Source organism: Argopecten irradians, chromosome 8 (assembly GCF_041381155.1).
Source record: "Argopecten irradians isolate NY chromosome 8, Ai_NY, whole genome shotgun sequence".
NCBI lineage: Eukaryota > Metazoa > Mollusca > Bivalvia > Pectinida > Pectinidae > Argopecten > Argopecten irradians.
The window spans coordinates 21,965,668-21,978,270 of NC_091141.1; positions in this window are offsets into that span (position 1 = coordinate 21,965,668).

A 12,603-nucleotide genomic window follows, 5' to 3' on the forward strand; every position below is an offset into this window, starting at 1 on the left:
GCGTGTATTCGTGTTGTGCCTTTTGTATAGCGTAACTATTGCCATATTTTAGTGCTATATCACTGAAGCATGCAATAATTGTCTTCGTCTCGAAAACAGCTTATAGGATGGGGATTCAAAATTCATCCGTTCTTATTAATCATACTTTTTGTCTGGAAATCAATAAAGTAATTAAAGAAATAATTTTATTTCGCTTCATTACCGCCATCAGAAACCGTATTAAAGTTCTGGATCCAAAACTACGTTATAATTATGTTAAGATGAGAAACTAGTAATTGACAAGAAACAAATATTCGTGATGGCTATGAACAGTGAGTGCGTTATATTATGAATAAGTTCATACGAGTTTTCTCCCTTACTAGACACACATAATATGTTAGCTATGGTTGAATCGCACATCACTAAGTGCATCAAATTGCATCAAACTACATAGTCTCGAATACCTTATGTTTATATTGAGTTAATTTACTGGGTTTGTATTGATGGATGTAATAATGTTCTGGGTTTTTTTTTAACAATAAGTCCAAAAACGTCGTTCAGGTAACCCTAAGCAGACATTATTTTGTTGCCTAAGTAGCAAGACATGTTAAATCATATGACATTATGATCACGGGAATTGTGACACAAAAAATCACCAACTCTTTTCATAAGATCACGAACAGATTATCCCTCATTCATATGTGCAGAATGTTCGCATTTGAACACTTCAAACAAACCCCACGTTATAATTATGGCATTTGTGACAAAACACGTGGATGTTATATGAATATGAGTACGTACTCCTACAGGTTTCTTGACATCTGCTTTACTATTCTAATGTCCAACTGATCGGTCTGAAATAGATCGCTTTAGAGAGGTATATTGAGGCTAATTTTACCAGGAAATATAAATCTTGAAATGTTTATAGTTTTATTAATGGAAAATCGATTTATATTTTTAAAGTTCTGTTACAATTTCTTAGTGAATAGAATACAATTCAATAATGTGGTTCAGGCATATCAGTCGAGTAAGCGTCCTGAGCTTATTCGACGTTTTCCTACTCAATTGTAGGTTAGGTAGGAGCAAGATGATAAAAAGTAATGAGATTATTTTATATACATATATGGTTCTTAAATTTGGCAAAGAGACGAAATTGAGACCGAATCAGGTGTTATCCAAGTTTGATTGTTTGATTAATTTAACGTCCTTTTAACAGCTAAGGTCATGCAAGGACGGCCTCCCATGCATGCAGTGTGTAGCGTGTGTGAAGTGGGAGGTGCGTGTTTTGGGAGACTGTGGTATGTTCGTGTTATGTCTTCTTGTATAGTGGAACTTTTGCCCTTTTTATAGTGCTATATCACTGAATCATGCCGCCGAAGACACCAAGCAACACACTCCACCCAGTCACATTATACTGATAACGGGCAAACCAGTCGTCCCACTGACTGTGTGCTGAGCGCTAAGCAGGAATCCAAGTTCTTTGATAATTAATATGTAAGTCAAAGAGGTCTATGACTTTAGACACACTGGTAATTAATATTGCGCATGAGGTTATGGCATCTATGGATGAACTATCAGCTTATCCCACCAAGCTTTAGGGCGAGGCACCTCGTGTAGGAAGATTATAATTTTTTTATCACTGTGTTTCGTGTTTTCGGAAACGTATGACGTATTACAGAACGAGTAGTTGTTGGATATGGAATTCATTTCACACCAGTGAGTTATTTATTAATAGTTACAAACGAAACGAGGTTCAACGAAACTTTAGTAACTTCCAATATCCAATTACCCCGAGTTGGATTATCTAAGTATACAATGGCTGTATTAAGATAAAAGTTATTTGGCTACTTCGGTGTAGTGATATCAATAAGGAAAGGTATTCAAATATTCAAAAAAAGCTCAATTGCATAAATAAAGGTATTCATTAATATTAAATTTTAATTTTTTTGTTTAAAGATGTTCCACCGCTTACAAATGGTATTTTTTGACTATAAAACAGGAGCAGACAATTAAGTATTTTTCTCTAGTTACAAAAGTTACTTACTTTACACCATAACCATCATTGATAAGTTTGAGCTTCTAATTTTCCTTCAAGTTAAAAATATGAAAAATAATTAATTGCATCCCGAAAAAATTCCGTGACACTATATCCTATTTGGAATGAAGTACTGATTGCGCATGCACCAAAGGCGAAATAGATTATTTATATTATTTTTTGTGTTAATTAGGCATATATATATACAGGATTAAACACCAATTATTGTTCAAATGATTAACATCATTCATGCTCTGTCGGCGGTGGAGCATCTTTAAGTAATGTAATGAAAATAAATCATTTGAATTATGAAAAAATTTACTTTCATTCATTTCCACTTTCTGAACGACTATTTGGATTTAGATGTATGTAGGTACTTTTGTAAATGAAAAATCAACTTTATTTACATCCCTCAAAATAATCATTTTTCATTTCAACCAATTTTATTGAATAAATCAAGGATTGAGCAACAGGCTAGGCCTATATTAGCCCTTTCCTAGCCAAAAACAATTATAAACTTGTATTAAGTTGATTAAACAACATCTTAATTAAACAAATTTGGTATATAACAAAAGAATATTATTAATATTATCAATATGCCAGGTTTTGTACTCTTATGGATAATTTTATATATAATATAATTGTACAAGGGAGATAATTCTTCAACAGACTGAATAAGATACTAATTGGTTATGTAATATAACTGACAAGTAAGTCACTAAAACGTTTTTGAAGCTTTCTTAGTTTTAATGGGTACATAATCCAGTGATTCTGCCTGTGTCTGGGACTACAAAAGTAATCATTGGCACTGATCTGTATGGATTGTAGCCAAATTAAACATATTCATCGGGAAAATAACATTTAATTTGTCTGTCGGAGTCAGAGGGACAGCAGGCGTATTAATGTGCCTACAGTTCTGGCTTATTTTGGACATTTTGTACCATTTCTGTAAACTTACATGATTTGTTTGTTTGTTTGTTTGATTAATTAACGTCCTATTAACAGCTATGGTCATGTAAGGACGGCCTCCCATGTATGCAGTGCTTGTGTGTATGTTGTGCGAGGTGAGTGTTTTGGGAGACTGCGGTATATTCGTGTTATGTTTTCTTGTATAGTGGAACTATTGCCCTTTTTATAGTGCTATATCACTGAAGCATGCCGCCGAAGACACCAAGCAACACATCCCACCCAGTCACATTATACTGACAACGGGCGAACCAGTCGTCCCACTCCCGTTATCCTGAGCGCTAAGCAGGAGCAGAAACTATCATTTTTATAGACTCTGGTGTGTCTCAGCCAGGGGACAGAACCCAGAGCCTTCCTCACAGGGGCGAGCGCTCAACTAAAGGCCAAAAGTGAGGTGGTGTCAAGGGAGACGTTAGGAAGAATAAAGTAATTTAGGAAGAAAGAAAAAGATAAGATCCTAAATTTAGTCGCCTCTTACGATCATGCAATAGGGGCAGCAGGTACAATTCTAACTCCCTACCTGCAGTAAAATCAGTCGTATGAATAAGCATTAAATGATTATTTAGCATTAAAGAAATAAAAAAAAACTTAACAACCGGCTTTTATCCATAATTCTGCGTCAAAATTATTGGATGCAAGCTATGTTGTAAGATTTACCTCCCTTACAAAGTAGCTACAGCCTCAACAGTAACAATTAAAGCATCATTATCATTAGAGGTTTCATTTTATCTTTCTGCATTCAACTTAAATTAAAACAGCAGCAGCACCAAGAGAGAGAGACGGAGACGGAGGGAGATTTAAGAAATATCAGATGAAAGAATACATTCAAACAGACCTAGTCCAAACTATATCTATTTATAAACGGGATCTTTAAAATAAATATCTACGCAGCTAATACACATGCACATATGCGTTATAAAAGTAAAGAAACCAAAATAAAAGGTGAAAAATCAGCTCACATCTACATGAACTGAGTAGTCAGACATCACAGGATAAAACAGGGACAATGTAAATATGATTGTATGTTTAATTGACGGATGATTTACGAGATATACAAGACGCTCGTTGAATAGACAGACTATTACAATAATCGAGAATTTATATTTAGTTGATTTTAAATTCAACCCCCTTAGGCTGTCCGAGATACAATAGGACCTAAACACAATATTATTGATAGTTTCAGCTACTGCTTAGCGCAAGCATACAGAAAGTTGGAACTGGTTTCACCCTAAATGTGACCGGTGGAGTGTGCGTGATCGGTTTCTTTGGCGACATGCTTCAGGGAGATAAGATTGAATGTAAAAGGGGAAAAAGTTCCACTATTGCAGAGAGACAACACAAATATATCACAACCTCCTAATACATACAGACAAACACAAATTACACCTTGCAAACATTGGAGGCAGTCCATAGATGACCCTTGCAGTTATTAGGATGTTATTGAAACTTTTTATTAATTTTTATAGTACTAACTCATATCTCGCTAAGCATGCAAAACAATAACACCCCTCACGGTCAAGGACGGACAAACCAGTCGCCCCACTCCCTTTATATGTTGATCACAATTTCATTACCCACAAAAGGTATTGTTCCATAACAATAAAATCGCCCTACGTGCTTCGGTATCATTATACAATATGTTTGTTTGATTACTTAACGTCCTATTTAGGGGGGGGGGTGTAAGGACGACCTCCCATGTATGGCGGCGTATGTAGAGCGAGGTGCGTGTTTTGTGTCTTCTTGTATATAGGAACTGTTGCCCTTTAAATAGTGAACATCACTGATGTATGTTGCCGAAGATACCAAGCAACACACCCCACCCGGTCATATTATACTGTCCTGCTCCCTGTGTGCCGAGCTCTTAGCAGGAGTAGAAACTACCACTTTTATAGACTTTAGTGTGTCTCGTCCAAGGGACAGAACCCAGAGCTAATCCTACAGGGACGAGCGCTCGACCAAAGGCCAAAAGTGATACGGTGTCTAGGGAGACATTAGGATATTTGTCCTTGCTAGATACCACATCACTGTACGCCTTGAGTTGAGTTCTTCTATTGAGTAAAGCTGTAGGATCTGACCATTAGACAAGACGTCATAGTCTATAAAATGGTGGTTTCTGTCCTTCTGAGCTCTCCATATATATAGGGAGTGGGACGAATGATTTGTCTGTTGTTAGCGTATTGTAACCAGTTGGGTGTGTCTTTTTTCAGTGAAATAGTATTATATAAAAGCAAAAAGCACAAGAATAGAATAAAGTCAGTTAGGAAGAATATAGAAAAGATAATATCCTAAATTTAGTCGCCTTTTACGATCTACAATTCTAACTCCCTACCTGCAGGGCAGAATGATAACCATGATACCTTTGAGAGGAAAAAATATTATTTTTCTCTCAAAAGTATCATGGTTATGGAGACAATGTCAGTGGTAACTGCATAAATGTTATAAAATACCAGACAGAAAATGACACTTATAAACAATTCAGTAATCTGTCCCGCCTCCATACAATCGTGAGGTGTATTACTATTACTATTGTAATGGTATTATAAATATAGCGTTTCGATAGCGAGATGTATCACCACTTATAAAATATTATTATCTTGCCGATCATACACGTGACGCGAGAGAAGTTGGTAGATACCGCACTCAAAGGCTCGTACCGAATTATTGGGAGTTCTAGTTCTCGCATTAACCAGTATAGCGTATTTATTGACTTTGTTTTCCTGTAATAATATATTAATGATGTCGTCTTGATTATTAATTAATTATGTTCTTCGATCAAGGGTTTTTCATATCCTGATATTTGGCGTCAAAATGAGGTCAATGTAATCCACTGCACGGAATCGAATACAGAAATTTGATGACGGCGCTTACGTGTGGATATTCGTGATGAGGGGTGTTATTGTGACGTCATTTGGCTTATACAACCATTAATGTGCAGTCCAATTCATTTAGGTGCCAGACGTTGACTTATAAAGACGATAAGGTCATGGATGTATTGCAAGTTATTCCTAAACCAATTGTATTGCTTCCACTTAATTTTGATTGGATGTTTTAAACAAACAATAATCTTTATATATATATCTTTATATAATATTATAGCAGAATCTTGCGTCATCCGGGTTATGTTCAGGTTGACTAGATACTAATTATTTTTCGGAAGAATAATTACATGTCAAAGTATTCTAAAATAAGTTATCATTGAAACTTGAAAATGTTCACTATTACATCTATATCAATAGACCGATTGATAGTTAGTATCTAGCCACGTTTCATACATAAAAATTCTTATTCACTATCGGGGCAAATGTCGTAGCATATACAAAGCGAAATGCAGTTTACTGACAACTGGATACCTTTCCGTTAAAATTTGTTCAATCCATACGTTTTGGTACGATAATTGAATAAATAAGTTACACTTTTTTTACCTATGTAATTCGTTCATTTCATAGTATCATGGACATACTGTAAAATAGTGAGAGATGAAACGCAAATTTTCGTGAATGTTTACGAATTTATGTAATATCGTGAATATGTTGAAATCTACGAACACGCTTTATGGTCGTCAACTAACAATAGAGATTATAATCCCGAGTACTAACGCCCCCTCTCTACTGGCGGAACACTAATGAAGTTAATCACAACGCACCTAATAATGGTTTGATTATTGTTGTTATTTGATATATTGTAGACATTTGCTTCATCAGAAAGTTCTGAAGGATATTTCATTGAAGGATATTTCATATGTACGTTCATATTGGTCACTACAGTGCTGTTAATTGCATTTGGTGATATTCAGCCACATTGGATTTTGATAATTGACGGTTGCTACTGCTAATCCTCAGAAAGTTCTGACGTCATCTTTCTCGAATTTCATGTGTAGGCTCATCTGGGTCTTTATAGTTCTGTCAATTGCATTTGGTGATATGCAGCCATTTTCGATTGTTATCAATTTCTCCAGAAAGTACAGAAGATGTCTAAATTCCTTAAATGAAACATATTAGCTAGGCTGGGTCTGGAGTTTTGCATAATATGTATCGGCAGACAGTAACCATATTGAATTTGGAAATATAAAGTCTGTTGATGCTAAGTACAATTAATGTGAAGTTTCCCTTTATGTGTTCAATATTTCAAAGAGAACAGTATCAATGATAATAGACCTTGGATCTGTTGTACATTATATCCATTTGTATCATATAAGAATGAGGTGACTGAGGTGGAATTAATTTTGTTGATAAATCATCAAGTGTTGCTTTCGAATAGATTATACGCATGAGTCCTATAATCTGAACATTTTACTGCACTTAAATAGAAATTTTAAATTATAAGTGCCGTAACTGGCAAAAAAATTGATGGGCTATTATTTCTTCAGCAATCTGTTGAAAACCATCAGGTTTGATTAACTAACCTGTGAAAATCATTCTGATGAACAGACAAACATGTATGTGTTGCCTTAAAAAGCATTGTAAAATTATTGTGTTTTATGCCTTAAGCATATTTACATATGGAAACACACACAGAAATCACTATAATTACTTTAAATACTGTAACAAATGTGAAATGAAATTGTACACCACAACTTGTCTTCATGGGCTGTCCGTATGTACTCATTTCTCTAGGTTTTAGATGAAAATAACAGATTTTTGGCTGATTTGCAGCTCTTATTTGTACTGGTAAAATTAAAACATATGCATTGAAAGTATTGTTATTCTCAAAATATTGGTAATTTGCGGTGGCGAGTTTAACATAAAAACCTGTTTTTTGATTCGTAGGTATGGAAATTACGGCACATATAACTTCAAATATGATCACCTGTGAAAAAATGTGGGCAGGAGGTGAAATACACCAACAAGAGGCCCATGGGCCTTAACGGTCATCTGACTCATGGCACAAAATAACAAAGTCACAGTATAAAGTATTGGTTAACGATTAATATAAACAATACAAGGAACTCCTTAGTTGAATATGCAAGTTTCTGAAATAAGTAAATGTCATTTGTTGAACAAACTTGGTAGCCCTTCATCCATATATTGTTGTAACCCATTCAAGGATTAATATAAGGAGGAGTCAGATTTTAAAGCCAGCAATTTCAGCTAAGCTCCCATTTTGGACCTTCACTGTACTATCCCCATGGGTCTTAACTCGGTCCTTTATAAAATATGATTGTCCTCACCTAAAGTTCCCCCTTCTGAATCAATTAAACCAATTTTTATTGAGATCGGAGACTGAACCCGAAAACAGGAAGTGGGCCAGCGGCCATCTTGGAATACCAAAATCTTTACGAAAATGTTTGCATGTTGTTCGGCATCAATTAAAACCCCTATAGACCAATTTTCATTGAGATCGGAGACCGAAACCTGAAAACAGGATGTGGGCCAGCTAAAATTAAAAAAATAGCCCTTTTGGGGCCCCATTCCTCAGCCCCTAAGGGTCGGACCTGGCTCATTAATATAAAATATGATTGTCCTTCCCTAATGATGTTTAACACCAAATATAGATAAAATCCACCCAAGGATGAAGGAGGAGTAGGATTTTAAAGATAAAATTAAGAAAATTTGCCCTTTTGGGGCCCCACCCCCAGCCCCTAGGGGTCGGACCAGGCTCATTTATATAAAATTTGATTGCCCTTCCCCAATAATGTTTCACACAAAATATGGATGAAATCCATCTTAGGATGAAGGAGGAGTAGGATTTTAAATCTAAAATTAAGAAAATTTGCCCATTTGGGGCCCCGCCCCTCTGACCCTAGGGGTTGGACCAGGCTCATTTATATAAAATATGATTGTCCTTCCCTAATGAAGTTTCACACCAAATATGGATGAAATCAACCCAAGGATGAAGGAGGAGTAGGATTTTAAAGCATAAATTAAGAAAATTTGCCCTTTTGGGGCCCCACCCCTCAGCCCCTAAGGGTCGGACCAGGCTCATTTGTATAATATATGATTGTCCTTCCCCAATGATGTTTAACACCAAATATAGATAAAATCCATCCAAGGATGAAGGAGGAGTAGGATTTTAAAGCTAAAATTAAGAAAATTTGCCCTTTTGGGGCCCCACTCCTCAGCCCCTAAGGGTCGGACCAGGCTTATTTATATAAAATATGATTGTCCTTCCCTAATGAAGTTTCACACCACATATGGATGAAATCAACCCAAGGATGAAGGAGGAGTAGGATTTTAAAGCTTAAATTAAGAAAATTTGCCCTTTTGGGGCCCCACCCCTCAGCCCCTTAGGGTCGGACCAGGCTCATTTATATAAAATATGATTGTCCTTCCCCAATGATGTTTCACACCAAATATGGATGAAATCAACCCAAGGATGAAGGAGGAGTAGAATTTTAAAGCTTAAATTAAGAAAATTTGCCCTTTTGGGGCCCCACCCCTCAGCCCCTAGGGGTCGGACACGGCTCATTTATATAATATATGATTGTCCTTTCCCAATGATGTTTCAAACCAAATATGGATGAAATCCATCCAAGGATGAAGTAGGCTTTTGAATAAATAGTCTTACGCACGACGCACGGCGGACGGCGCACGACGACGGACAAAACACGATGACAATAGGTCATCCTGACCTTCGGTCAGATGACCTAACAATTGATGAGCTAAGAATTTATTGTTTTTTCTTGTAAAATGTATATCATTAGTTTGATTTGGATTTACGTCACATAACCTGCCAGGATCGCACAAGGAGGTCTCCTATGTGTGCAGTGTGTTGTGGGGTATAAATGTTTAGTGAGGCTTCAGTATAATGAAATAATGTAACTCTTGAAGACATCAGAAATAACAGAAACAAAAGACCCAGTGACCTTAACAGAGTCATTTGACTATTGGCACAATACAACATCTCAAAGAAGATAGTGTAGTGGCACACTTGGTAGACCTTCAGGCCTGCATGCCGCAGGCCCAAATTAGGAATGTATAGACTACATTACGTCACTTTGAAGAATTAAAAAGTGTCTGCAAACTCCAACATTACATATCTGTCAGCCAGTGATAGTCACATCAGTTCTGAATGCACGAATTAAATGCTTTCCCAGTGTTTGTAATATTGGGCCTGCCAATTATACACACATGTAAAATACATCTGCAACCAGCAATGTAGTAAGACTAAAGGATGAAATTAGAGCTACTTTTTTATTTGAGGCAGTAACCATTTAGCTATTTAACATGGGCCCCAAAAGATTAAGGTATATACAATTTAATTCATAAATATTTATTAAATTAATATATATATGATAAAGACAAGGATCACTATAGATCATAACTTCTTGAAGTCTTTAGGGTAGCCAGCAAGACCCTACATGTAGAACCGATATTCACTTGATAACAAAAATACAATAATGAATATTGGGTGCTTACTATTAGAATATAAAATCCCAGCACACAATGATTCAGTATATGCTACTTCAAGAACATTTCAGACCAAGACAATCGCGTAAGTCATTTGGGATTGATACAACAGTGATGAAGTTGGGGAACTGTTGAATTGAAGGTGTAAGCTCACTTGTTTATAGAATATTGACAATGTAAGGTTACAGAGTATAGAAGGGTTTTAGTGAAATTGTAAATATTAAAGTATCATATATTATATTGCGTTTATATAGAGATTGAACTGTGTTTTCATTGCGTTAAAGGTGGTATGAACGCAATGGGATACAGACATATTCAATGTAGCGCGTTAGCGCTACATGTAGAATATGTCTGTATCCCAGTTCAATCTCTCCAAATTTAAAACGGTGATGGTTGCTAAGTTGGGTGACTACGGTAGTCAGGATGACCGAAGATATAGTTCCGATTGTTGAATGTTATAGCTGCAGTTTGGTTTGAAATATAACAATGACACCTTTCAATTATTTTTAAAATATGTGGGTTTTTTTCAATTTGATAATTTATCAATAATGTCCATTTCGAATAAAAACTGAGATAACCGAGGCGGAACGACTACCGGTACGGTATCGTTGTCAGGGTAGCGATGCGGTCCGAAGTGGAGCGAACCCGCCATATTTGATTTTCAACCGAGGAAAGTTACTGTATTATAGCCTATTGATGGTATGACCGTTGAGCTACTGAATGTTTGTCATGTATGTATCGGTCTACGAATACGATATAGACTAAATTCTTCATAATCATGACTTTTATTTTATTGTACGGATGATAGAAAAGTGTTTGCGTGAGTGTAGGCCTATATTGAATGCTAACGGTGGTAACGCTAGCGCTGATGATACTGTTTCGGATAGGCTTCCTGTAATGTTTTTTTTTTCAGGAAACCTGTAGATGATCTGTTAACCTATCGTTCGCTTAGATGCTCCAAGAATTATTCACCGACAATCAGATGTTCTGAATATTTAGGTGAAATGAGTGACCGTACACTCATGTACTACTGAAGTAACTATGGAATTCCCCGAACATTCCTGAGGAAAGCCCTCCGATTGTAGCCCCGACCAGCGAATCGTGTTGTTGTTTATTACCGTTACAATGCTTGAACACATCTTTTGTTTTGATGTCAAATACATATTTAATTGGATCTAATAAAAACTCTTTATTGTTATATTGAAATCCGTCAACTTATGACGCAAAATATTATCGAAGCGTGAGCTAGTAGAAGTCCGAACCTGTACTGCGTTTATATCCATACGTCATTGCGATTACGTTAATTTGAACGCAACGCCCCTCCCATTGACTTTATAGGGGCATATGTAAATATATGTTGTTGAAAGCAAACACTATGCCTCGAAGTTCACTTACACTCTCTCCATATGTTCAGCCATTCCATTAACGAAATGTACTAATTCTTCCACATCAATGATTTTTTAATATTTATTTATAGATAACCCATCGGACCAAATGAATCAGTCAAAAGGGTTGTCATCATGGTAGAAATATGTATAATATTGAACTACCATCCTATACAGAGAGTTGTTCTCAATATTGTATTCATTTCTACAAAAGCTGAAAGGCCAATAGTTCCCATATCACTACAATATCTATTGTTGACCATCCCCAGTGGCAACCTCATACCAGTACTATAGGGACCGCAGAATCAAACCAAAAATAGATTCCTGGAAATCCCCTTTTGGGCACAAGATTTCATAGAGAGGTGAATGTAGATCTTTATTTCTTTTTATTCACAGGTATGCCAGATGCCATTCTTCAAAATTAGTGACAGGTGACCAGACTTGAAAACTCCATTTAACCTGGACAGTGGCAAACGTTAATATATCGTATATAGCGAAATCATTTGGTTCTGCGGTCTCTATACACTTGAGGTAATGCAATTCATAAGTTATTTAAGTAATTAAGCACCTTAAGACTCTTTTATATCTGAATAGTATCGGTTCGTACCAAGTCTTGATATAAGAAGACTATTGAAAGTACAGTATGTGTGACTGTTTGGTCTTCTTACAGTGAAGACTTATTCGCATAAGGCTAACCATAGACCCTGAAAGATTTCTGCAAAATTTTACATTGTTTCAGAAAAACTAAAACATGTTAAAATTGTTAATGAATACAAAACATTCAACGAGCTATGTGGGAAATCAAAGAGATCCAAACTATTTACCGTTACAAGTTTTGCTAAATAATAAGCGGTATCGCTCGCTGTATATTAAATATATCAAAAGTATTAGT